The following is a 26,138-nucleotide window of genomic DNA, read 5'->3' as shown; positions in this document are numbered from 1 at the left end:
CATATGGATTTACCGTCGTTCTTCTACCAACCACAACTCGTTACATGGGAGAGTTGTGACATTTGTTGTGCTACTTTATGTGGTACAAGACTTATTTAACTCATACCTTTTAACTTGAAAATTATCTCATTCAATTGTTTCATTTTACCTCTCACATAGAAGTGAATTCCAATTACTATGGTGGATTATCTCATACAATCATTACCTGAGTTATTATTGGGTACTCTAGGAATATACTTCCTTCCTTTCACATAAAAGTAGATCTCACTTACTATGAGACTTGCTTTCATGTAAGAGAGAGGAATTATACTTCTGAAGTATTTAATAAATTTCCTCGTCACCTTCTCTTCTCACGTCACTTTTAATTATTTATTTTTATTGCTAGTTTTCCACCACCACACAATATTATCACTTTTCTTCTAAAAAAAAGAAAAAAGAAAAAAGAAGCTAATATCACTTTATTATTGATCATATATAGTTCGATAACTCAAATTTTAGATTGTGAGGGATTTTCACAATTCGTTCCAATACTAATGGGCTTGGTCTGCGATCGAATGTTATAAAAGATTTGTACCCCCTTCATCCTTCACCAATTGGTCATTGAATGGATTGGTAAAGCACACAGTCCGACAAGTGGTATCAGAGCCCGATCATAGGTTCAAGTCGTTAGAGCTGCATTGTGAGGGAGGGATTGTGAGAGATTTTCACAATTCGCTCTAATACCAATGGGCTTGGTCTGTGATCGAATGCTATAAAATATTTGTACCCCCTCATCATTCACCAATTGGTCGTTGGATAGATCGGTAAGGCATACGGTCCAACATAGACTATCACTAATATGACTTTATTATTAATCATATATATAGTTCGATATCCCAAATTTTGTGAAAACATTTGTTGCTCAAAACTATCTTTTTTATGTTTTTCATATTTTGGGAACACATTTGGCTTTGTTTGGCATTCATATAATGCCAAATGTCACCAAATTTTATGTAAGTAAATTGATAACATGACCAATATGAAATAAAATAAAAATGGTCAAATTGTAAATGGTAAAATAAAAATAACCACAAATTTAAAGGGTAAAAACCCACCAACCCGACAAAATTGAAATATCCCGACTCCTAAAGTTGGTTTTTCATGAGTTTGTGGGTTAGGTTGCAATTTTATACAAGTCTCAAGTCAAGTTTGGGTTGAGATTTTTCCAACCTATTTGACCCAATATGAATTACCATATATTATTCTTATTTTAATTTTTCTAGCTTAATTCATTTTGGTATCTTAAGATTTGGTTTCGATGAAATTAGAAATTTGGAATATAATTTAGGCATATTATGTAAATTGTAATAATGTATTGAAAAATGCTTAAATAATTTATGAAAGTCTAATTTCATACAATGCATGAATGCATCTAAGCATAACCCACTAGCCAAACCCAACATGACCCTTGTAGGTTGGGTCGTTAGTTCTACATATGTGTTGGGTTATGTTTGAAATTTCTCAACCTGATAAAGGGTTGGGTTGAAAAAACTCTCAAACCCAATCCCATGCATACCTCTAATGGTAACAAGCACTTAAAAATTATTAACTACTTAAGACCATAGGTGAGTTCGGGTTTGGTACAATAATAAAAATATGAGGTTTTATTTTAAGATGACACACACATATATACTTAGATAAGGTTAGGGTAAATTTTTTGTTTTATATATATAGGATTTGAACTTATGACGATTATTTTATAATGATTGTTTTCATTATCAAGCTAAGACATTGATTGGTTTTGTTATAGGCAAAATTCGAACTTATATCCTTTATTCAATAACAACAAATTTTAACAGCATTTGAGCTTATTGCAACCTATATACAAAGTACAGTCCATTTAAAATATTGGGTGGGGGGGGGGGGGTGGTAAAGTTTCCATATTATGGACTTTTCGGATAAACAACTAAATTCATCTTTAGTTCTTTACCCCCACATATTTATTTGGGAAAATTCTCAACAGAAAATGACCGTGTATGTTATTATGTTGTGGCATTTATATTTTGTGATTTTATTTGTTTTGGTTGGGGAAATTATATTTTTTGATAGTAAGCATACGTAAATACACATTAATGGTATTATAAAAAGTTAAAAACTAATTAATCATAAACGTGAATTTTTTTTTATAAAAGAAAAAAACTAAATAAAACGACTTTGAGAGAGAGTTTGCCGTTGCCCACTTTAATTATGTTTTCTCGCTGAAAGCAGAGTCGGACAATTTTGCACTTCAGATGGAGTTTGGTCTGTATAGTGTTACTCCTTTTCATCGTACTTTTAGATATTTTGAACTTTATAGATGGTAAAGCATGGGTGTCTATATATATATTTTGCCTATTCTAGAGTCAAACTGAATAGATAATACTACACCATATAGCAAAAGATGAAAGGTGAAACAAGGAGAAGATATTCATTTGATTTGATACAATCATATAATGTAGGACACGAGTTGTATCATGCATGCCAGGAAAAGAAGAATGAAGCATTTACGGCTAATGTTCCTTTGTCTAATAAAAATAAGTGAACTTGAAGAAAAAAAAAGTTGATATAACAAATTAAGCGTTTTTGTCTATGTAAATAATTAATAAGAAAAGCTGATAAGAACAATAAAGATATTGTTTCTATTTTTAAAAAGATTGCTTCAATTTGGTATAATCTCTTAGCAAGTAAACATGATGGTCACTTGGCACAACCTTGACTTGTAAATCAAACTTTTATTAAGATATATGATATAATATGATATGAATAGTTTAACCAAGATAACAACACACCTACCCTATCATGTAGAGTGTAGACACCAGAGAAGGGAGGAGCGGCATGGCCCCTATATTTATAAAAAAAAATCCCCTCTTCCCTCTTGCAATTTCTACACTGTATTTTATATATATATATATATATATATATATATATTTATATTATTGGTCCTCTTGGAAAAAAATTATGTCTTCACCCTTAACCATAGAATTGATATAACAAAGATTAACCAAAAAGAAAAAAAATTCTAGAATAAATAGAATAGAATGTTGTATTAGATACACCCAATTATCCAAGTTTAACCTGTTAGTGACTGTTACATCGCAATATGCAAATGACATATTCTAGAATAAATTCAGATTGATTAAAAAATTTGTCTATGTAAATAGAATAAATTCTAGAATATAACTATAACTATTATGGTTGAGTAATTAGTTTCACCTAATAACAAATATGCAAGTATATACATCGCAATATTGCAAATAACCTAGATTAATCCAGATTGATTCTACGGTCAAATGTGCTAGATTTATGATTCATGTAATTGCGAGGAGCAGGTATCGTTTGTTATGTATACCAAACTAGCAAAGTAACAACTAACAACCAAAATGACTGAATATCCTGGGAAGTAGGATCAATTCAAAATCTTCAAAGAGTCAAATTACGATACTAGTTAATAAACTCATAATTATGAGGTGTTTGACAGATTAAATATTTGAGTTAGTTATTTATTTATGAAAAAGTGAATGCAGCAAGTTTAGAAATCAAAATGAAGAAATAAGAACAATTCTGTTTTTAACAGAATTGTGAGAAACACAAAATTAAGACCTGTTAATCTCTTATACTTGCTGTAACTCTCTCTCTCTCTATTTTGGAATAATATTTTTAACTATCTCGATTGTGTAATCTGTTAAATACCTAGCTATATAAGAAGTACGATTTTATTAACTGGTACCATGATTAGAAGGTTTTTGTTGCCCTCATTTGTTTCTAGCTCAAGAGCCCACTGTTTTCTTTTTCCATGAACAAAGCTTATTTCTCACCACAAAAAATATAAGTTAAGTACTTAATAAAATCATACTTAACGAGAGAGCCAATAAATTACATCAGAGTTGTTGCGTAGTTTGCATGTAGTCTCTGGGGTAGCATACATGCAGGGATAAACATCATGATGTACAGTTATGGAAATCAAAATCGAAGAGAATCAGATACATGAAAGAATATCCATCACTACACTTTGGAAGTACTTAGAAAATTAAAGCAAAGATAAAAATCATATATATTTGACCTTAGTGATCCAATTGTGAATTTGTGATTACCATGGAAACAAAAGTATTGATCGTAGGAGCTGGGCCTTCTGGTCTTGCAACTTCAGCATGCTTAACTCGCCACTCGATCCCGCATTTGATCCTTGAAAGAGAAGATTGTTATGCTTCTCTTTGGAAGAAAAGAACCTATGATCGATTAGGTCTCCATTTAGCCAAAGAATTTTGTTTCTTGCCACATAAGCCTCTCCCTCCTGATGCCCCTACCTATATGCCCAAAGATTTTTTTCTTAAATATATAGACGATTATGTCTCACAATTTAATATAAAGCCTCTCTACCATCGCACTGTTGAATCGGCATCATTGATTGAAGGTGGAAAGAAATGGAGAATTGAAGCTAAGAACACATTAGAAGGAAATGTGGAAGTTTACCATGCTGAGTTCTTAGTGGTTGCTAGTGGTGAGAATAATGAGGGTTATATTCCTGATATTAAAGGGTTGTCAAGTTTTCCAGGAGAGATTCTCCATTCCAACCATTACAAATCGGGTTCGAGATATAAATCTAAGGATGTTTTGGTAATTGGATGTGGTAATTCTGGAATGGAGATTGCCTATGACCTTGAAGACCATGGAGCTCGCACTTCAATTGTCATTAGAAGTCCAGTAAGATTCTCTCTTCTTATTGTGTGCGTATTAATTTGCATGCATGTTCTCTCTCTCTCTCTCTCTCTCCAACCCAATATCTTATAATAATAACAAGGGAAAAGTTAATGGATATTGTGTTTCACTTTATATTCCATCAATCATAACTTGCCATATATTTGTTTAACTTTTCTTATAAAATAACTAAAATTTAAAATGAAAAAAAAAATAATAAACACATGACTCTTTTTTAAAAATAGAAATGTTTATAAATTATTGATGGAACACAAAAAATGATACAAAAAATTTATATTTGTATAAGAGTTTATAATATATTTAATGTATTTCATAAAAATAGAAAAGTTTATAAATAATTAATGTACTTCATTTTTCCTTTAATTACTCTAGACCTATAATTGCTCTTTTCTTGTTATGAGACCTCTAATTACTCTTAAACCATAATAGCTCATTTAACCAAATAATATTTAGGAGCCATCCTAGAAATATCTCCACAAACTATTTTACAATATTTTTACAAATTGTTGTTGTGATCAACTTCTTAGTTCTTACAAGTCTTCATCTAGATTCATTATTAACATTATCTTTTCATTTACCAATAACCACTCACCACCAACAGTTTGTAAAATTTGTTGCAAAAAAGTTTGTATCTCTAGCATTTTCCAGAAATTTATAAGTAAATATTTTTAATAAAAACATTCTTTATTTATTTTTTAATTTTTGTAGAAAATTAAAGATATGGACTTTTTTTTTCTTTTTAGAAGAAATTATAAATGTCAATTTCATGGTTAAAAGTTAAGAATCCTTTAATTTTTATTAATTTTATATATACACACACATATACTAGAACCTAATAATGATAATAAAAATAATAAAACAATCCATTATTTCTTTTTACAACTCTTGCACATGAAATTCATACAATTCGATCCTGTTGACATCATAAAAATCTAATATATATAATTTTAAAAAATGTTTGGTTCAAAATATGTTTGGAGTTATATTTTCTAGTCTATTATGTAGTAATTTATAAGACTATTTTTGAGTATTATTTAAAAAATCCACATGACTTATTAACAAAATCATGCGACTAAAATAGTAAAATTACATATGAATGATCTCTTTAATCGTCAAATCTAGATTGGAGAAATGTAGTACCAAACATGTTTGAAGCCATACCTCTTCGTTTATAACATTGTAATAGTTAACTCACTATATACTAATGTATTTGATTGTAGTTTCATGTGCTGACCAAAGAATTGGTGCATCGAGGAATGTCTTTGTTGAATTATCTCCCAACTTACATGGTGGATACTCTAATCACAATGCTTGCAAGACTCGAATATGGTGATCTAACTAAGTTTGGGATTTATAGACCACCGAGAGGTCCATTCGCTAATAAAAATGTAACCGGAAGATCTCCGGTTATCGATGTTGGAACCATAGGAAAGATTCAAAATGAAGAAATAAAGGTAATTTCTCATGATCATAATTAAAACTATGCTTTTAATTAAGGCAAAACATGTTTTTTGTTCCTACGTCTTCTCCTAAAAAAATATATATATATATATATATATTTTGTCAATATTTTTCATATCTTTTATTTTTGTCTTTATATTATTAAATTTGCTATCATTTTGATCTTGAGTCTTGACCCTTATGAACAATTCATGATACGTAGCTAATGAATTGCACTACTAGTTTAAAAAATAACATTTTCTGAAATTGAGAAGTTGTTTGGGACCAAAATAATAGTCACTTTAAAATTATGAAGACTAAAATAAAAATTGTGAAAACTTAAACAACCAAGTTAAAAATTAAGTGATTCTATAAAATAAAAAAGTCAAAATTTAAGAATCAGAAATGTGGTTTTACCTGAGTCCTTTTTAATATTTGAGGAACATGTTCACAAGCAAAATAAATAAATGAAATTTACTGCTACTATTTTTATTTAATCAAGAAATTAAGTGCCTGAGTTTTCTCCACATTGCAACACATAACTCGGACAAAATGGGCTTCTGCCCTTTTCAGCCAAACTAATTAGTATTTTGCCCTTCTTCCCAAACTAATTAGGGAAATACCCCTCTTTTAAAACTCGATTTTCTCAAAATCGAGTTTAAAAAAAAAAAAATTCTGGAACCCTATAGTGACGTTTTCAAGGACCTATAGTAACGTTTTTAAAGACCTATAGTGGCGTTTTATAACTTGATACTCATGAAATCGAGTTATAGGCAATTTCCTTGAAAACGTCACTATAGGGCTTAACTCGATTTTGAAAAAGTCGAGTTTCAAAAGAGGGGCATTTCCCTATTTAGTTTGGGAAGAAGGGCAAAATGCTAATTAGTTTTCCTGAAATGGGCATTTGGCAATTTTGTCCCACATAACTCACATGATATCTAATATGAAAGTTTCCTTTCTTGCTTTACTGCAGGTTGTCCCGGAGATTTTGAACATTGAAAAGAATAATGTGAAGTTCAAAAATGGCACCGAAAAGAATTTCGATGCCATTGTTTTGGCCACCGGCTATAAAAGCGCAGCTAATAAGTAGCTAAAGGTCTTCTTCTTCTTCATCAACATTATCATTATTATTATATATTCTCTGTCCCATTGTCATTTGTCAATCCTCCTTATTCCATTTTAGGAAGTCTTAAAATTAAGTTATCCTCAAAAAGTTAATAAATAAATTAGGGAACTTTGTACTTTTTATGTAAAAAACAATGTGTAATGGTGTGTGTTTTTTTATTATTAGCGTAATGGTGTGTTTGGATGGTAGCTAGATTTGGGAATATAAATTTGGATTTGAGAAATTAAAATCCAAATACCTGGTTTGGATAGTTTATAAAATGTCAAAATTTTGAATTTGACAAATCCACCTAGTTGAAATAACTTCTAAACCTATAGAATTTTAGAAATCTATACATCATGCTTAAATATTTATGAACTTGGAATTAAAACATTTTAAATCCATCACTTTAAAATTCAAATTCAAATACAAATTCAAGTATCCAAACACAACCTAAATAATTTTCTTTTAGAAAGTTGGATTTTTTAAATAGATGTAACAAAATTAAAATGGGAACCAAGGGCACTTGGTAATGTGTTATAAAAGGGCATTTGGTCCTGTAGTAATATGTAATGTTATCTTTTGTAGGACTATAAGTATGCTCTTAATGGTGATGGAATGCCAAAGAATAGAGTGCCAGAACATTGGAGAGGAGAGAAGGGGTTTATATTGTGCTGGATTGTCAAGGAGAGGACTCTTTGGAGTATCAATGGATGCCGAGGCCATTGCCAATGACATCAACAAGGTCATAACTAGCCAAAAAAAGAGTTCAATTCATCCTGAGGATACAACTAATGATTTTTTTTCCGACTTCTCCTATTTCTATTTGAGAGTACTTTACATTTATTTTGTGATAATGATAATAAGATTTGAACGTATAACGTTTATTTTATGATGATTGTTTTTATTATTAAGCTAAGACATTGATTGAATTTGTTTTAATAGCGGAATTCAAGCTTATATCCTTTATTTAGCAACAACAAATTTTAATAGACTTACAAAAAATAAAATTTAACAGTATTTGAGCTTATTGCAACATACATACGGAAAGTACACTCCATTTAAATCTTGGAGTAAAGTTCCCATCTTATGAAAGACTTGTCCGATAAACAACTAAATTCATCTTTAGTTCTTTATGATGAAAATACAATTTGTGATAATTCTTCAATATGAAGTAATTCCCATCTTTTGAAAGACTAGTCCAATAAACAACTAAATCCATCTTTAGTTCTTTATTATGAAAATACAATCTGTGATAATTCTTCAATATGAAGTAATCAATACGAGAGAGAGAGAGAGAGAGAGAGAGAGAGAGAGAGAGAGAGAGAGAGAGAGAGAGAGAGAGAGAGAGAGAGAGAGAGAGAGAGAGAGAGAGAGAGAGAGATTTTGATTAATCTTTGTTTAATTAACAATAAGAATACTATGCCAGTATTTATACAAGAAAACCATCTTGACAGAATAATTACAATTTCTAAAAATATGAAATTGATCTGTGAAAGGTGGGATTAGTTGAGAGGCAGGCCGGGGGGGGGGGGGGGGGGGGGGGGGGGGGGGGGGGGGCGGCGATTGACCCCCTAGCTCCTTGAAAAAAATCTTTGAAATAGGTACGTTATGAACTATTCTTTGGTACTTTACCTTGACAAAACATTAATTTATAGTCGTTTTGGCTTTGAGAAATTCTATATCCATAACATTTTAACAACACTTTTGTAAAAAATTTTAAGTAAGAGGTTATTATTAGTAAGCAAAACATTAATTTCAGAGGTGGGTTGAAATTTGAACCAGTAACAACTTACCACTTATGATTTGTTGGGAAAGTATTATAAAAATCTTGCTTATCACATTTTTTTTTTTCATGGCAATTCAATTAGTGGTCCTCATAAGCAACACATAATTATTAGGAAAAAAAATACTTAATGTCCTTTTAATACTATTTTAATCTTGCCCCTCCTCAACTAAAATCCTGACTTTGCCACTGTATTAGTTGAGATGAACAGCTGGATTAGAGTAACTAACATTCCCGCCTTCTGCAACTGATTTTTAACTGAGTTTGCTACTAATGAATGACCGTTGCTTCATTCAAACAAAACGGTACGTTTGAAGCTTCCTTTAATAAAACTGTGCGTTTTCCTTTGTTGAGCTAACACTTCGTTTTAAACGCATAGTGTCATTTTGCTTGTCTTCAACACTTTACCCCCCACATATTTATTGGGAAAATTCTCAACAGAAAATGACCATGCATATGTTATGATAGTTGTGGCATTTCTATTTTTTGATTTTATTTATTTTTGTTTGGTTGAGGAAATTCTATTTTTTGATATTAAGCATGCGTAATTGCATATCAATGGTCTTATAAAAAGTTAAAAACTAATTAATCATAAATGTGAATTTTTTTTTTATTTTAAATAAAGCGACTTTGAGAGAGAATTTGCCGTTACCCACTTTAATTATGTTTTCTCGGGGAAAGCAGAGTCGGAAAATTTTGCACTGCAGATGGAGGTTGGTCTGTATAGCGTTCTCCTTTACATTGTACTTTCAGATATTTTAAACTTTATAGATGGTCAAGCATGTGTGTCTATATATATATATATATATATATTGCCTGTTGTAGAGTCAAACTGGATAGATATACACCATATAGCAAAAGTTGAAAGGTGAAACAATGAGAAGATATCCATTGATTTGATACAGTGTTATAATGTAGGACACAAGTTGTATGTCAGGAAAATAAGAATGAAGCATTCAGGGCTAATGTTCCTTTGTCTAATAAAAATAAGTGAACTAGTGAAGGAAAAAAAAAAAGATGATATAATAAAAAATTAATGCGTTTGTGTCAAGGATGGACTTTGGATTTCAAAATAAGGGGCTGAAGTGTAAGGAAAAAAAAAAAACCAAATAGGTATCCATATAATATATATTAACAAACATCAACTAAGATAAATATACAAAATCATTATTTTTTAATACATTAAGATGCAATCATTTACCAACAATAACAAAAAAACACAAAATAATATTGTTTCTTAAGAGCATCAACTATTGTAAAAAAATTGATTTTCACAAACCAAAAATTACTTTTGCTACTTTAATATAACATTTGAAATGTCTTATACGGTAGTGTTTTGGTATTTGGCGTTTTAAATACTAAATATTTAGCATTTAGAACACCTAATGCAAGTACTCTAATATGGGTTGACTAGGATTTTTTATTTTCTATTTTAAAGTTTTGTTTTGTTAAGTTTTTGAGTTGAGTAGTTGCTAGTTGGGCTAGGCTAATTAAAAGGAAGAGGTCTAAGTTTTTGGAAGAAGAATGTGCAACTCTAGGAAAAAAAAATTTAACTAATAAAAAAAAATTTCTTTTTTTTTTTTTCTTTGGGCTGGGAGGGCCCAATTTTTTTTTTTTTTTTTTTTTTAGGGTAAGGGGGGGGGGGGGGGAGCCCCCTTGAGTCTGTCCTCCTGGTTTGTGTCTAACTATAGAATTAAGAAAACAATAGATATTGTTTCTATTTAAAAAAAAAAAAATTGCTTCAATTTGGTGTAAAATCTTAGCAATTAAACAAGACAGTCATTTGGAACAACTTTGACTTTTAAATTAAACTTTTATTATGATATATGATATAATGCAGTATGATATGCTTAACCAAGAAAACAACACAGCTACCCCTAACAATCAAGGATGGACCCAGGTGGGGGCCTAAAGGGGCTTGAGCCCCCTCGGGTCCAATTTTTTACATTTATTTTTATATATAGTTATTTTATATAAATATATATTTTTTGGTAATTGGACCCCTTTCAAAACCTTAGGCTCCTTCTCCTCAATAAGCCTAACTAGCCTTACCCAAATAGCAACTATCGAACCCAAAAGCTTAACAAAAATAATAAAAAATTCACAATAGTGATTGTATTTTAGCAACAAAAAAAAAAATATATATATATATATATATATTTTACCACCAAAGAACAAAAAAATTATGTGTTATTGGAGAAATTAAAACTTAATTTTTTGTAACTACAGTAAACTTGTATAAATACCAATTTACTGTTGTTGACACCCTATTTTGTAACCCGCATTTATCCTCACATGGAGGGTAAAAGAGTAATTTCACATTAAAAATATACATCTTGATTCTGGTTATTAGATCCTTAATCTCATTTCACCAAAATGATCTTGATGTTGTAACGATCAAACCGATCAGTCATGAGCCCTAATTAGACCATCAGATTGAAAGTTATCATCAAATCAAGTTTTAATGGCTGAGATGTACTATTACAAATTGAGTCCGACTATATATGATTATGAACAATTGATTTCAATTGGTTATAAGTATAATTAATTTGAGATTGAGGATGTGTTATAATTTGATTGGTTAGGACTACATTCTATGGTAGGGTTGCACACACCTAATTAACTAGATAGTTAAACATTAATTATTCAATGAGTAATTTGTGCAATTATCTTTTAATTAAAGTAAATTTGGAACCAACTAAGTCTGAAATGGGAGTGATTGAAGTCATTTAATGTTAATTGGGAGATAATTTGGGATCTATTCATGTTAATTGTGCTGAAACCATTTTCTAACAAATGACCTCTGCTCATCATTTCATCGATATCTCTCAGAATATTTTGAATCTATGAATGAAGTTAATTTTACAAAAAATTAGACATCCGGGGCTTCAATTTGAGTATAAGAATGAGATAATTCCAATCAGATTTGAGGTAGATATGATTTTTCAAAATTGGCTCTACAGGCTGTTACAACAGTTACAGAAAAACCGAATCTTATTTACTCTTCACTCTCATCAATCTCCACATTTAATGCACCAGATTTCCCCAAAGGTTAAAATAAGGTCTAGGTTCATGATTCTTTGTCAACTCTCATTAAATGGCTTTCCATTTATATTTCATCTACTACTACAATAAAAACTCTCCCTCTCCTTCATTCCAAAAGACACAAAAAACCCCCATCTTTTCTCTTCTCTTGAGTTCTAGTGAAGTTGAGTAGTCTTATCATATCTTAGTCTTCTTGAGACTCAAGGTATTGAGTGAGACTCACTCTCCCTCTTCTAACTCTTTTTTTCCTCCACCCTTAGGACCTCTACCAAGAGTCTCTTTCTCCACCACATGGATCTTGGTTGAAGGTATAATCTCTTTCCCTAATTATATTTTTGTGTTGCCATGATGAGAGTTTATGATTAAAGCATGAAAATAATCATTTAAATTCTCTTGAATATATTTGAATGTTCTTAAATGTTCTTATATGTTCTTCACATGTTCTTGATTGTTTGTCACATGTTCATGCATATCACTATATTTAATCTTAAATCAACATCAAAAATATGAAAAACATGTTTGTTTAATAATTCTTTCAAATCTTTGAATCTAGGTTATCACCATCCACACACACTTATTAGAGTTTATTTTTCAATCCAAATGTCATATTTAATAAATTGAATTAGGGTTTATCACATGCACACACATTAAATTCAACATACAAATTGATTGATAACATATTGGATGATGTGATATGAATGTTGGCCACCATAGTCTAGAAGACCGGTTTCACTAGGCAAGATGGGTGTCTAACACCTTCCCACCTTGTAACATAGCCTCCGAGTTTAGATCAAGAGTTAATAGATCAAATGCTTATCCATGTAATTTTCGATTTTTAGATTGTAACTAGGAAACAAAATCATGTACTTTATCTTAGATTGTATCTAGGACCAAAGTCATGTAATTTTCCTATGATTAATGTAAATTCAATTTCAAATTAATAAAATAAAGAATTTTTCAATTATCGTTTTTTTATTTTTCCAATAATTAAATAAGTAGCGATTCTATTGTAAAACCTTTAATCTAAAAGGGAAAATATAACTAGTTGAACATCCATTTTAAGAGACAATAACATGAATCCACCCATTCACGTGGGTTTGGCTCAACATCCTATAAAAGTGGGCCGGGGGTGCGGTCTCTCACAACTGTAACAAGTTGTTAAAAATAAAATACAATATTTTATTAAGATTATATCTCTTCAATTAAAAAAACTCAAATTCTCTCTATTCCTTTATTATTTTAATGAGTTTTTAATATTATTTTAAATGAAATGATAAAGAAAAAATAGAACATTTGATATTAGATGTATCGTAAAGTGAGGTGGTAAAATAGATAAAGTAGTTTTTTGAGGTGCTAAAAGCTAAAATGTTTAGTATCATCACTATGAATGCTCTAACTTCCAAAAAAAAAACCCTAGCTAGCCTAGTGTTGATGGCCATTTCGGAAGCTCAAGTGGAAGGGAGAAGCCTAGCAACACGGGTAGAAAGGAGTTGGCAAATGGATAGAAAATCCATTAAGCCCAAGTGGTAGGAGTAATGGATCACGGGCCCATGAGATAAATAAATGGGTCTTGAAGAGGTAAATGGGCTTAAAAAAGCCCGGAAAGAGAGAAAAAGCAAATCATGGGCAATGTATGATGTGGAAAAGTGAGAATGAACCGCGGCAAGCCCAAAGTAATGAAAGCAAAGAAAGTAAGGAGTTGATAGCAAGCCTATGAATCCCAAGGATGAGGAATAATGTGATTGGGTTGGGGAAGCCCAAAAAATTCGGTAAAAACCCATGATTATGCGAAGTTAGGAAAAGGGTCGAGGAAGCCCAAGGAAAGCAAACGGGCCTGGGACGCCTAAGGGAAAACAAATGGGACACAGGAGCTCACTAGTGGTATAACACAAGAACCAATGGCCTTGTTGGGTCATTAGGGGAAGAATAAACGGCAGATCCAAAGAGGTCCAGCCAGATTGAAACAAAACAATTTCGCAGCAGGAATGATAGATTGGTATGGCAGGAGATAGTAGCAGAAAGAAGGGTGGGCTGAAGAAAAATCAAAGCCCACCATCAAGCAAGGTCCAACCCCGAATAGGACAACCCATAAAGGAAAGGAAAACCAGAAAATGGTAAAGAACGGACAGCAAACTGTGCAGACCAACTAGACAGACGCATGAGCAGCAGGCAGATTTTGGACATACATGGAAAAGAGGCACGCGCAAGGCCTAGACCTCACCAGCCTGTACCCAGCTAATACAGGACACGGTGAGGTCATGGGTCAGAGGTAAGAGGGCATGGTTTGGCGGTGGGGAGAGGGGAAAACCTATTTTGAAATTCCTACCAGAACTCTTTTGGGGGAAGTGTCCTGTTGGGATGATATACCACTCAAAAGGGCAAAACTGAGTTAGAACCACTAAGTGCATGCCATGAGGGATAGGGAGAGAAAAAGCACCCACATCGTAGCAGGAAAAGGGTGCCACGGCAGACAAACAAACAAAATAGCTTTCTTTTGTCTTGCGATGGGGAAGACAGACCAGTGGTGGTCGGTAGGTACACCCAGACCAGATAAAGATAGTTAAAGGCTAAAATAATAAAATTCAGTCACGACAAGTACTATAAAGAGGCCCTTGCCGTGTATAGGAAAGGGGGACAACAACAACGATAAGCACCACTTTATTAAAAACTTGAAAGTCAGGAAATAGAAAACAGGGCTTAAGAAAGAAAGAAAAATAAGAAAAAGGGGAATATTAGAAAAAGGAAAGAAAAAGATAGAGAGTTAGAACAGCAGGCATGCACCAATAAGTTAATTCCCTCTCTCCCTCTCAAAATCTTGCTCTCTGCTAGAAACGAAAAGTGTTTTGTGTACCAACCATTCAGGTCCACTTCCCTCAAAGTGATTAATTTCCATAGCGGGATCTCCTTGAGAGATTATTCACTTTGAGAAGAGGTGTTCTTCCCTCTCTGGTTTTGGTCTTGCGGATCAGACTTGATTTAATTTATTTACTTTCTCAATCAACTCACATACTATCTACTTGTTCCCCTTTACTTTTCTTATAAAATAGTTGTTGTTAAAACTGTGGTTATCTTTTCTTAAGTAAGGTTTATTTGTTCACCTTAATAAAGATCTCAAAGTATTTGATTTTATTGTTATTATCATATTTGCCTGTTGTAACTCATTTAAAACAGTTCTACCCGCCGTAAGCATGCACCTGGCAGACGAGGCATGGTTTGTGCACAAGCCGGACCAAGTTAAATTGCAGTTGGACTGGTCTCAACTCCCTTACCCAAAACACTCGAGTCCAATATCACAGGAGACAGCCCTTACCACTTTAACCACAAAAAGGCCCACCACACCTAGTATTTGAAAAAACATTATTTTGTTTTTATTTTTGTCTTTATTGGTGAATGATTGCATCTTAATGTATTTAGAAACAATGATTTTGTGTATTTATAATTTTTTTAATACTATACGGATGCCTGATTTTTTTTTCCTGGCCTACTAGCTTAAGGATCCGTCTTTGCTAACAACCCACCTACCCCATCCTGTAGAGTGTAGACACCAGCGTAGGGAGGAGTGGCATGGCCTCTAGATTTAAAAATAAAAAAGTCCTCTCATCTCTCTTGCAATTTTTATATTGTATTATATATATATATATATATATTATTGGTCCTCTTGGAAAAGAATTATGTCTTCATCATTAACCATAGAATTGATATAACAAAGATTAACAAATAAAAAATAAAAAAGAAATGCTAGAATAAATAGAACTTGTTATTAGATACACCCAATTACCCAAGTTCAACTTTTTTTTTTTAATAAAAAATAGAAATTCTACTCTAATCTAATTTAAGTTTATATGTGTGTAAAGCTCCCTCTTAAAGACTTGAACCCCAGCTCTTGCCCCCCTCCACACCTCATAAGTAAGTGATTATCGCACCAAGGATGTGCAATGGTTAACCTATTAGTGACTGTTACATAATATAATTATAACTATTATGAATAATTAGGGTTTTTTTTTTCTTAGTCTCATCTTTCTCTGCCTACTTGCTCCCCTACATCTAAAACCTTTATACAGTTTTCAAAAACAGGTGGTACCACAAGCTCAATACCTTCTTCATCCCTATATGTTTCAACCACAAGCCATTTCTTGAGCTTCCTTCAAAATCTCTTCCTCTCTCATTATCAAGCTGTATATGGCTCCCATCTTTGAAATAGAATTCATCCATAGTCCAGGCTTGCCATCACCGACCCACAAAATTGCATAGTTGTTCCCAGAAAACATGAGGCGACCTCAATGTGTGGGTCCTAGATTTGCAGATTTGAGTTTGTTTTTGAGTTTGCAGATGGGTTTGTTCGTGCAGATGGGTTTGTTGGTGCGATGAGTTTGTTCTGGAAATCTGGGTTTGCAGATTTGAGTTTGCTTGTTTTATTTTATTTTTTTTATGATTGAGAAATTTGGGTTTTTTAATTTTGTTCTAGATTTCATTTTCACTTCTATGGATTTTGAATTTTGGATTTCCTTAAGGGGATTATGGATTTTAATGTTAAATTGAAGGTTGATGTTGCATTTTCGGATGAAGGTATGATGTTGGTTTTGGATATGAAGCCGTGTGAAAAGGAAAGAAAAGAAGAAGAAAAAAAAAAGGAAGATGAAGAAGACCAGACCAAACCCAACGTGAAAGGGAAACGAAAAAAGAAGAAGAAGAAGAAGAAGAAGATTAATGTGAAAGGAAAAAGAAAAAAAGAAGAAGAAAAAGACCTAAACTCACCGAACCAGTGAGAAAAAAAAAGGTCAAAAGTTGCGGTTGACCTCTGACTAGTGAGTCCCTCAGTGTGTGTTTAATTACCAAAATGTCATTGAAAACTGAGTTTTGGAAATTGAAAACACCTAAAATGTGTTTTCAGTTTCTATAACTCATCACTCAAAAATCAAAAAATTGAGTGACAGAAAAAAAAATAAAAAAATAAAAAAATAAAAAAATAAAAAAAAAACCTTCTCAACCATGGGTCCCACCATTTTTAAGTTATGGGTGAAGGAAACGAGTTATGAGCAATGGAAACAATAAATCCAAACATCCCCTTAGTTTTACCATCAAATACTTTATTAGTTGAGCTAACTGAAACTCATTGTAATTAATTTCACCTAATAACGAATATGCAACTATATACATAGAAATATTGCATATAATCTAGATTAATTCTACTGTCAGATGTGCTAGATTTGTATATGATTCATGTTATTGCCTCCTTCAACGAGGAGAAAGTATCGTTTGTTATGCATACCAAATTAGCAATGTAACAACTAACCTAAAGACTGAGTATCCTAGGAAGTAGGATCAATTCGAAACCTTCAAAGAGTCAAATTACGACACTAGTTAATAAACTCATAATTATGAGGTGTTTGAGTCTGATTAAAAATATTTTGAGTTAGCTAGTTATCTATTTATGAAAAAGTGAATGCAGTAAGTTTAGAAATCAAAATGAAGAAATAATAGAACAATTATTTTTTTACAAATTGTGAGAATAGACCTGTTATACTATATATTTTATAACTCTCTCTCTCTATTTTGGAATATTATAAATAACTATCTCGAATGTGTAATCTGTCAAACAACTGAGAAGCACGATTTTATTAACTAGTACCATGATTAGAAGGTTTTTGTTTGCACTCATTTCTTTCTAGCTCAAGAGCTAGCCCACTGTTTTCTTTTTCCATATATGTATGAACAAAGCTTATATCTTGTTTTGGTAAGTTTAAGTTAAAGTCCAGTCAGTCCTTCCTTAATGAGAGAGCCAATAAATTAAATTAGAGTTGTTGCATAGTTTGCATGTACGTAGTCTCTGGGGTAGCATACATGCACGGATATACATGATGATTTAGGGTAAGGTTTCTGTCCATAGGCCAGTGCCACTGGACACGTTGGATACGCGACACATGTCCAGTCTTGGACATATGTCGCGTATCCAATGTGTCCAGTGGCCACTGGACAAAAGCTAAGTCCCATGATTTACAGTTATGGAAATCAAAATCCAAGAGAATCTTCTTCTTTTTTAAAGCAAAATCCAAGAGAATCAGAGACAGAATTGTACAGATATTGTCATTAATGAGATAAGTTTTGATTTATTTATAAAATCAAACATGAAAAGAATATCCATCACTACACTTTGGAAGTACTTACAAAATTAAAGCAAAAGTAAAAATCATATACATTTGACCTTGTGATCGAATTGTTGAATTTGTGATTACCATGGAAACAAAAGTATTGATCGTAGGAGCTGGGCCTTCTGGTCTTGCAACTTCAGCATGCTTAACTCGCCACTCGATCCCGCATTTGGTCCTTGAAAGAGAAGATTGTTATGCTTCTCTTTGGAAGAAAAGAACCTATGATCGATTAGGTCTCCATCTAGCAAAAGAATTTTGTTTCTTGCCACATAAGCCTCTCCCTCCTGATGCACCTACGTTCATGCCCAAAGATTTTTTTCTTAAATATGTGGATGATTATGTCTCACAGTTTAATATAAATCCTCTCTACCATCGTATTGTCGAATCGGCTTCTTTGGTTGAAGCTGGAAAGAAATGGAGAATTGAAGCTAAGAACACATTAGAAGGAAATGTGGAAGTTTACCATGCCGAGTTCTTAGTGGTTGCTAGTGGCGAGAATAATGAGGGTTATATTCCTGATATTAAAGGGTTGTCAAGTTTTCCAGGTGAGATTCTCCATTCCAACCATTACAAATCAGGTTCGAGATATAAATCTAAGGATGTTTTGGTAATTGGATGTGGTAATTCTGGAATGGAGATTGCCTATGACCTCTAAGACCATGGAGCTCGCACTTCAATTGTTATTAGAAGTCTAGTAAGATTCTCTCTTCTTATTGTGTACATATTATAATTTGTATACATGTTTTCTATTTCTCCACCAATCACAACTTGTTATATATTTGTTTAATTTTTCTTATAAAATAATCAAAGTTTAAAATGAAAAAAATAAATAAACACATGACAAGTTGTGATTAATGGAATACAAAAAGTTGTACGTATTTGTATAAGAGTTTATAATATACTTAATGTATTTCATAAAAAAATAGAAAAGTTTATAAATTATTAATGCACTTCATTCTTCCTCTAAATATTCTTTTTATTTTTTATTTTTTATTTTTTATGAGACCTCTAATTACTCTTAAAGAATAATACCTCAATGAACCAAATAATATTGAGGAGACATCCTAGAAATATATAAGTAAATATTTTTTTTATAAAAACATTATTTTTTTATTTTAAAAAAAATAGAGATATAGATTTTTTTTTTCTTTTTAGAAGAAATTATAAATTTGGATTTCATGGTTAAAAGTTAGGAATCCTTTAATTTTTATTATATATATATACTTGAACCTGATGATAATAATAATAATAATAATAATAATAATAAACAATCCATTATTTTTTTCTCAACAGTTGGCACATGGAATTTGTAGAATTCGATTCGGTTGACATCATAAAAATCTAATATATATAATTTTTGAAAATGTTTAGTTCCAAATATGTTTGGAGTTATATTTTCTAATCTATTGTGTAGTTGTTTATAAAACTATTTATGTGTCTTATTTAAATAATTCATATAACTTATTAAAAAAATCATGTAACTAAAATTACATATAAATGATATCTTTAATCGCCAAATCTAGGTTGGAGCAATATAGTTCCAAACATGTTTAAAGCCATATATACTTCTTCCTATAATAATTTTTTAATAGTTAACTCACTATATACTAATGTGTTTGATTGTAGTTTCATGTGTTGACCAAAGAATTGGTGCATCGGGGAATGTCATTGTTGAATTATCTCCCAGTTTACATGGTGGATACTCTAATCACAATGCTTGCAAGATTCAAATATGGTGATCTGACTAAGTATGGAATTTATAAACCATCGAGAGGTCCATTCGCTCATAAAAATGTAACAGGACGATCTCCGGTTATCGATGTTGGAACCATAGGAAAGATTCAAAATGGAGAGATAGGGACAAAATGGGCTTTTGCCCTTTTCCACAAAACTAATTAGCCTTTTGCCCTTCTTCCCAAACTAAATAGGAAAATGCCCCTCTTTTGAAACTCGACTTTCTCAAAATCGAGTTTAAAAAAAAAAAAAAATCTAAAGCCCTATAGTGACGTTTTTAAGGACCTATAGTGACGTTTGAAGAACCTATAGTGACGTTTTATAACTTGATATTCACAAAATCGAGTGATAGGCAATAAAATTGCCTATAACTCGATTTTATGGATATCAAGTTACGAAACGCCACTATAGGTCCTTAAAAACGTCACTATAGGTCTTTAAAAACGTCACTATAGGGTTTAACTCGATTTTGAAAAAGTCGAGTTTCAAAAGAGGGGCATTTCCCTATTTAGTTTGGGAAGAAGGGCAAAAGGCTAATTAGTTTTGTGGAAAAGGGCAGAAGCCCATTTTGTCCGGAGAGATAGAGGTAACTTCTCATAATTAAAATTATGTTTTAAATTAAGGCAAAACACATTTTCTGATCCTATATATATTTTGGCAATATTTTCCATATATTTTGTTTTTGTCGTTATATTATTAAACTTGCTATCATTTTGATCTTGATCCTTATTTCACTTACGAATAATAATTCATATGTGGCTAATGAATTGCACTGCTAGTTTAAAAATAATGTTTTTTGAATATGAGAATATGTTAGGGACCAAAATAATAGTAACTTAAAAAATATAAAAACTAAAATAAAAATTGTGAAGTTAAAAATAAGTTTTTCTTCTTAAAAAAAAAAAAAGAAGAAAAAAATAAGGTGATTCTAAAAAATAAAAATAAAAAAGTCAAAATATAAGAATAAGAAATGTTTTTTTGCCCGACATCTTTTTAACATTTGCGGAACACGTTCACAAGCAAAATAAATAAATGAAATTTATTACTACTATTTTTATTTAATCAAGAAATTAAGTGCCTGAGTTTTCTCCGCATTGCAAGAAATAGTTCACATGATATCTAATATGAAAATTTCCTTGCGTGGTTTACTGCAGGTTGTCCCGGAGATTTTGAACATTGAAAAGAATAATGTGAAGTTCAAAAATGGCACAGAAAAGAATTTCGATGCCATTGTTTTGGCCACTGGCTATAAAAGCGCAGCTAATAAGTGGCTAAAGGTTTTGTTATTATTATTATTATTACTCCCTGCCTCATATTGTCCCATATTGTTAATTAAGCTATGTTTATTCCAGTTTAGGAAGTCCTAAAATGAAGATCTTTGAAAAGTTAATAAACAAAGTTCATAACATACCCTTAACTTTATTTAAAAAGACAACATTCTTCTTACACTAAAGTTAAAATTAAGATAGTTTTGAAAATTTGCACTTTTTATGTAAAAGAAAAAAATGGAAATTCTAACGAATGCCCTTAAGGTATTGGTTAATAATCTATTTAAAGAAAGTTTTTATGAGGAAAAAAAAAAAAACAACTAATGTTTTGATAGTTTTTTCATTTTTCATAAAAGTTGTATTAAAATTTTCCTAAAATAGATTGTTAACCAATACCCTAAGAGCACTCGTTAACATGACCCAAAAAACAATGCATAAGGGTGTTTTTGTAAAATTCACCAAGAATTTTAAATTATAAAATCTTTGAATTTGAAATAACTTCTAAACCTATAGAATTTTTTAAATCCATATAACATGCTTAAATATTTATGAATTTGGAATTAAAACATTTTAAATCCATCACTTTAAAATTCAAATTCAAATCTAAATTCAAGTATCCAAACACACCCTAAATAATTTTCTTTTTGAAAGTTGGGTTTTTTAAATAGGTATAACAAAATCAAAATGGGAAGGAAGGGAACTAAGTAATGTGTTATAAAAGGGCTTTCGGTCCTATAGTAATGTGTAATATTATATTTTGCAGGACTGTAAGTATGCTCTTAATGGTGATGGGATGCCAAAGAATAGAATGCCAGAACATTGGAGAGGAGAGAAGGGTTTATATCGTGCTGGATTGTCAAGGAGAGGACTCTTTGGAGTATCAATGGATGCCATGGCCATTGCCAATGACATCGACAAGGTCATAACTAGCAAAAAATAGAGTTCAATTTATTGCAAGGAAACAACTAATGATTTTCTTCCCCGACTTCTCCTATTTTTATTTGAGAGTGCTTTGTATTTATTTTATGATAATGATAATAAGATTTGAATGTATGGCGTCTATTTTATGATAATTGTTTTTATTATTAATCTAAGACATTGATTGAATTTGTTTTAATAGCGAAATTCGAGCTTATATCCTTTATTCTCAAAAAAAAAAAAAAAATAACAGTATTTGAGCTTTTTGCAACGTACATACAAAGAGTACACTCTATTTAAATATTGGAGAAAAGTTCACATCTTATGAAAGACTTGTCAGATAAATAACTAAATTCCTCTTTGGTTCTTTATGACAAAAATACAATCTGTGATAATTCTTCAATATGAAGTAATACTCAAAGAACAATATCAATACGAGAAAGAGAGAAGGATTTTGATTAATCTTCGTTTAATTAACAATAGGAACACTATGCCAGTATTTATACAAGAAAACCATCTTAATAGAATAATTACTGTAGGGTCATAATTCAGAACCCAGGCCCAACAAGTATGGGGTTTTGGTCCAAAGAGCGCTGAGACAATAAATTTATAGAGAGTGGGCTATAGAACTAGGCCTAAACGAAGTATATTCGAGTTAAAGTTGGGCCATAGAACGATTGAAAGTAAGAAAAAGCCCCTTCATGTCCATAGATTCTTAGTCCGAGGAGGCGTGAGGAGCGGACACAGATCCTTGTTCAAAGATTATGGTTCTTTCACTGTTCTTCTGTTTTAGTTTTCTTTTTTTTCTCTCCCCTCTTCATGGGGACTCCCCTTTCTTATATGGTTTTCTTGAAGTCATCAGGGTCTTACGCTTGTTGATCATCTGGACCCTCACTTGAGTGTCTGTCCCATCGGACATCCCCCCCTATCTTTCTGTGAGTTGTGGTAGCTAAGGCAGCACTGTTCACAGGTCCTCTCCACATTAATGTGGCCAGAAAAGTAGCTGCAATATATTTAATGCGGCAACCTCTCCTTGGACACCCTACGCTTCCTTGTTACTAATGCCCGTTGGGATCGGTCCTTCTAACAGGTAGAGTGTATGTTTGAACCATATTTGTTACGTCCGAGCAGACATTTCTCCTCGGACCGCCTTTTGCGTGACTTTAGGCCTACGAGAACTAGACTGGGACCTCTTTTGGTATCCACGTCATCTCCTCGGACAAGGTTGATCATCCCGTATGGGGCCTAAGGCCCATTGTATGACTTTTGGGCCTGTGGGCCTTTGCCCCTACAATTATAATTACTGAAAATATGGAATTAATCCGTGAAAGGTGGAATTGGTTGAGATGAACAGTTGGATTAGAGTAACTAAACATTCCTGCCTTCTGCAACTAATTTATAACTGAGCAATACAACACCGGCTTGCTAGTAATGAATGACCGTTGCTTCATTTAAACAAAACGGTGCGTTTGAAGCTTCCTTTAATGAAACTGTGCGTTTTGCTTTGTTGAGCTAACACTTTGTTTTAAATGCACGGTGTCATTTAATTTGCTTGTCTTCAACACTTTATCCCAACAAAAAATGACCGTGCGTATGTTATGATAGTTGTGGCATTTCTATTTTGTGATTTTATTTATTTATTTTTTGGTTGAGGAAATTCTATTTGTTTGATAGTAAGCATGCGTAATTGCAAATCAATAGTCTTATAAAAAGTTAAATACTAATTAATCATAAATTTGGATTTTTTATTTTAAATAAAGTGACTTTGAGAGAGATTTAGCCGTTGCCAACTTTAATTATGTTTTCTCGCTAAAAGCAGAGTCGAAAAATGGCAAAAATGGACTTTTGCCCCTTTTGCCCAAAAGATGTAGCAAAATGTTCATGTTCTGAAATTATCTAGGAAAATACCCCTGTTTTGACACTCGATTTTCTATAAATCGAGTTTTACATTGAAACTCGATTTTTAGAAAATCAAGTTATAGGCAATCAAACTTTAAAAAAAAAAAAAAAAAATTATGGAACTCGAGTTCCATGTGAATTTTTCCAAATAACTCAATTTTCTAAAAATCGAGTTTTAAAACAATAGCATTTTGCTAGATAATTTCAGAACAGGAGCATTTTGCTACATCTTTTGGGCGATAGGGAAAAATGCCCATTTTGGCTGTTGGAAAATTTTGCACTTCAAATGGAGGTTGGTATGTATAGTGTACTTCTTTACAATGGCAGCTTCACTTGTATGTGGGGGACTGAGAGTGATCACAAGACCACCCTCACTTGCAATTTTTTTTTTTTTTTTAATACTTAGAAAAAAAAAATTAGTTTAAATTAATCTGTTCAGTGACCACTCTGACTTGAAAAAAATGTATATATATACTTACAAAAAAATATATTACATATTATATTAACTTATTTTGACTACCTTAATAAAAATGTTAAACAACATGACATGAGAATCACAAGAATTTGAATTCAACAAAAATAATAGTATTGCTACATCCACAATATTTTCATAATAAATCTTATGTAGTAAGCTGTTACAAATTATAAAGTCACTTTATTATTCTCATATCAGCATTTTCAATCTCCATTTTATCTCTTAAACCATAATAGCTCATTGAACCAAATTATTAGTAAGCTGTTACTAATTATAAAGTCACTTTACTATTCTCATATCAACATTTTCAATTTCCACTTTATCTCTTATTAGTCTTTTTTTTTTCTTTACTAGTACAAAAATATTGTAATATTTCATGTATTTGTATGTGTGTGTGTGTGTTTTTTTGGTGATGTTGATATATTCAAGTTGTCTCTTTATTAAATTTTATATAATTTAAATTTCTTAGTAACTAGTTTAAAAAAAATTCTTAGAGCCGTCATTGCTCCTTTAGATTATACTTTTAGATATTTTAAGATTATAGATGGTCAAGCATGATTGTCTATATATATATATATATATATTTTGCCTGTTCTAGAGTCAAACTGGATAGATATACACCATATAGCAAAAGGTGAAACAAGGTGAAGATATCCATTGGTTTGATACAATCATATAATGTAGGACACAAGTTGTACGTCAGGAAAAGAAGAATGAAGCATTTACGGCAAATATTCCTTTGTCTAATAAAAATAAGTGAACTAGTGAGGGGAAAAAAAAAGGTTGATATCAATAATTAAGCGTTTGTGTTAGGGGCAGACCTAGGATTTCAAACTAGGGGGCCGAAGTAATAAAAAAAAAAAAAAAGTATTCATATCGTATTAACAAACTATCAACCAAGATAAATACACAAAATAATTGTTTTTTAATACATTAAGATGTAATATCCTACTAATAACAACAAAAATACACAAAATAATATTGTTTCTTAAGAGTATCAACTATTGCAAAATAAATTTATTTTCAAGAATCAAAAATTACTTTTGCTACTTTAATATAACATTTGAAATGTTTCGTACAGTAGTATTTTTGGTATTTAGTGTTTCAAAATCTAAATACTAAATATTTAGCATTTAGAACACCAAATGCTAGTACTCTAATACTAGGTTGACTAAGATTTTTTATTTTCTATATTGCAATTTTGTTTTTGTTAAGTTTTTGAGTTGAATAGTTGCTAGTTGGGCTATACTAATTAAAAGGGAGCCGGACTAAATTTTTGAAAAAGAGAGGCACAACTCTAGAAATAAAAAAATATAACCAATAATTTTTTTTTTTCTTTGAGCTGGGGGCCCAAAATTTATTTTCTTTTTTTTTTCTTTAGGCTGGGGGTCCGGGCCCCTTAGGCCCCCCGGGTCTATCCCTGGTTTGTGTCTATCTGTAGAATTAAGAAAACAGTAGATATTGTTTCTATTTTTTTATATTAAAAAAAAAAATTGCTTCAATTTGGCATAATCTTTTGGCAATTAAACATGGCAACCATTTGGCACAACTTTGACTTTTATAAACTTTTATCATGATATATATA

General features: G+C 31.5%; 2 pseudogenes; both read left to right on the top strand.

The window, feature by feature from the left end:
- Nucleotides 1-4,110: 4,110 nt before the first annotated feature.
- Nucleotides 4,111-12,121, top strand: LOC115958079 (annotated as a pseudogene).
- A 6,223-nt stretch (nt 12,122-18,344) lies between these two features.
- LOC115976575 lies at nt 18,345-22,201 on the top strand (annotated as a pseudogene).
- The last annotated feature ends 3,937 nt before the right edge of the window (nt 22,202-26,138 follow it).

Source organism: Quercus lobata, chromosome 2, assembly GCF_001633185.2.
Source record: "Quercus lobata isolate SW786 chromosome 2, ValleyOak3.0 Primary Assembly, whole genome shotgun sequence".
Lineage (NCBI taxonomy): Eukaryota > Viridiplantae > Streptophyta > Magnoliopsida > Fagales > Fagaceae > Quercus > Quercus lobata.
The sequence above is the reverse complement of the archived record's forward strand: the minus strand, read 5'-3'. Positions and strand labels throughout refer to the sequence as shown.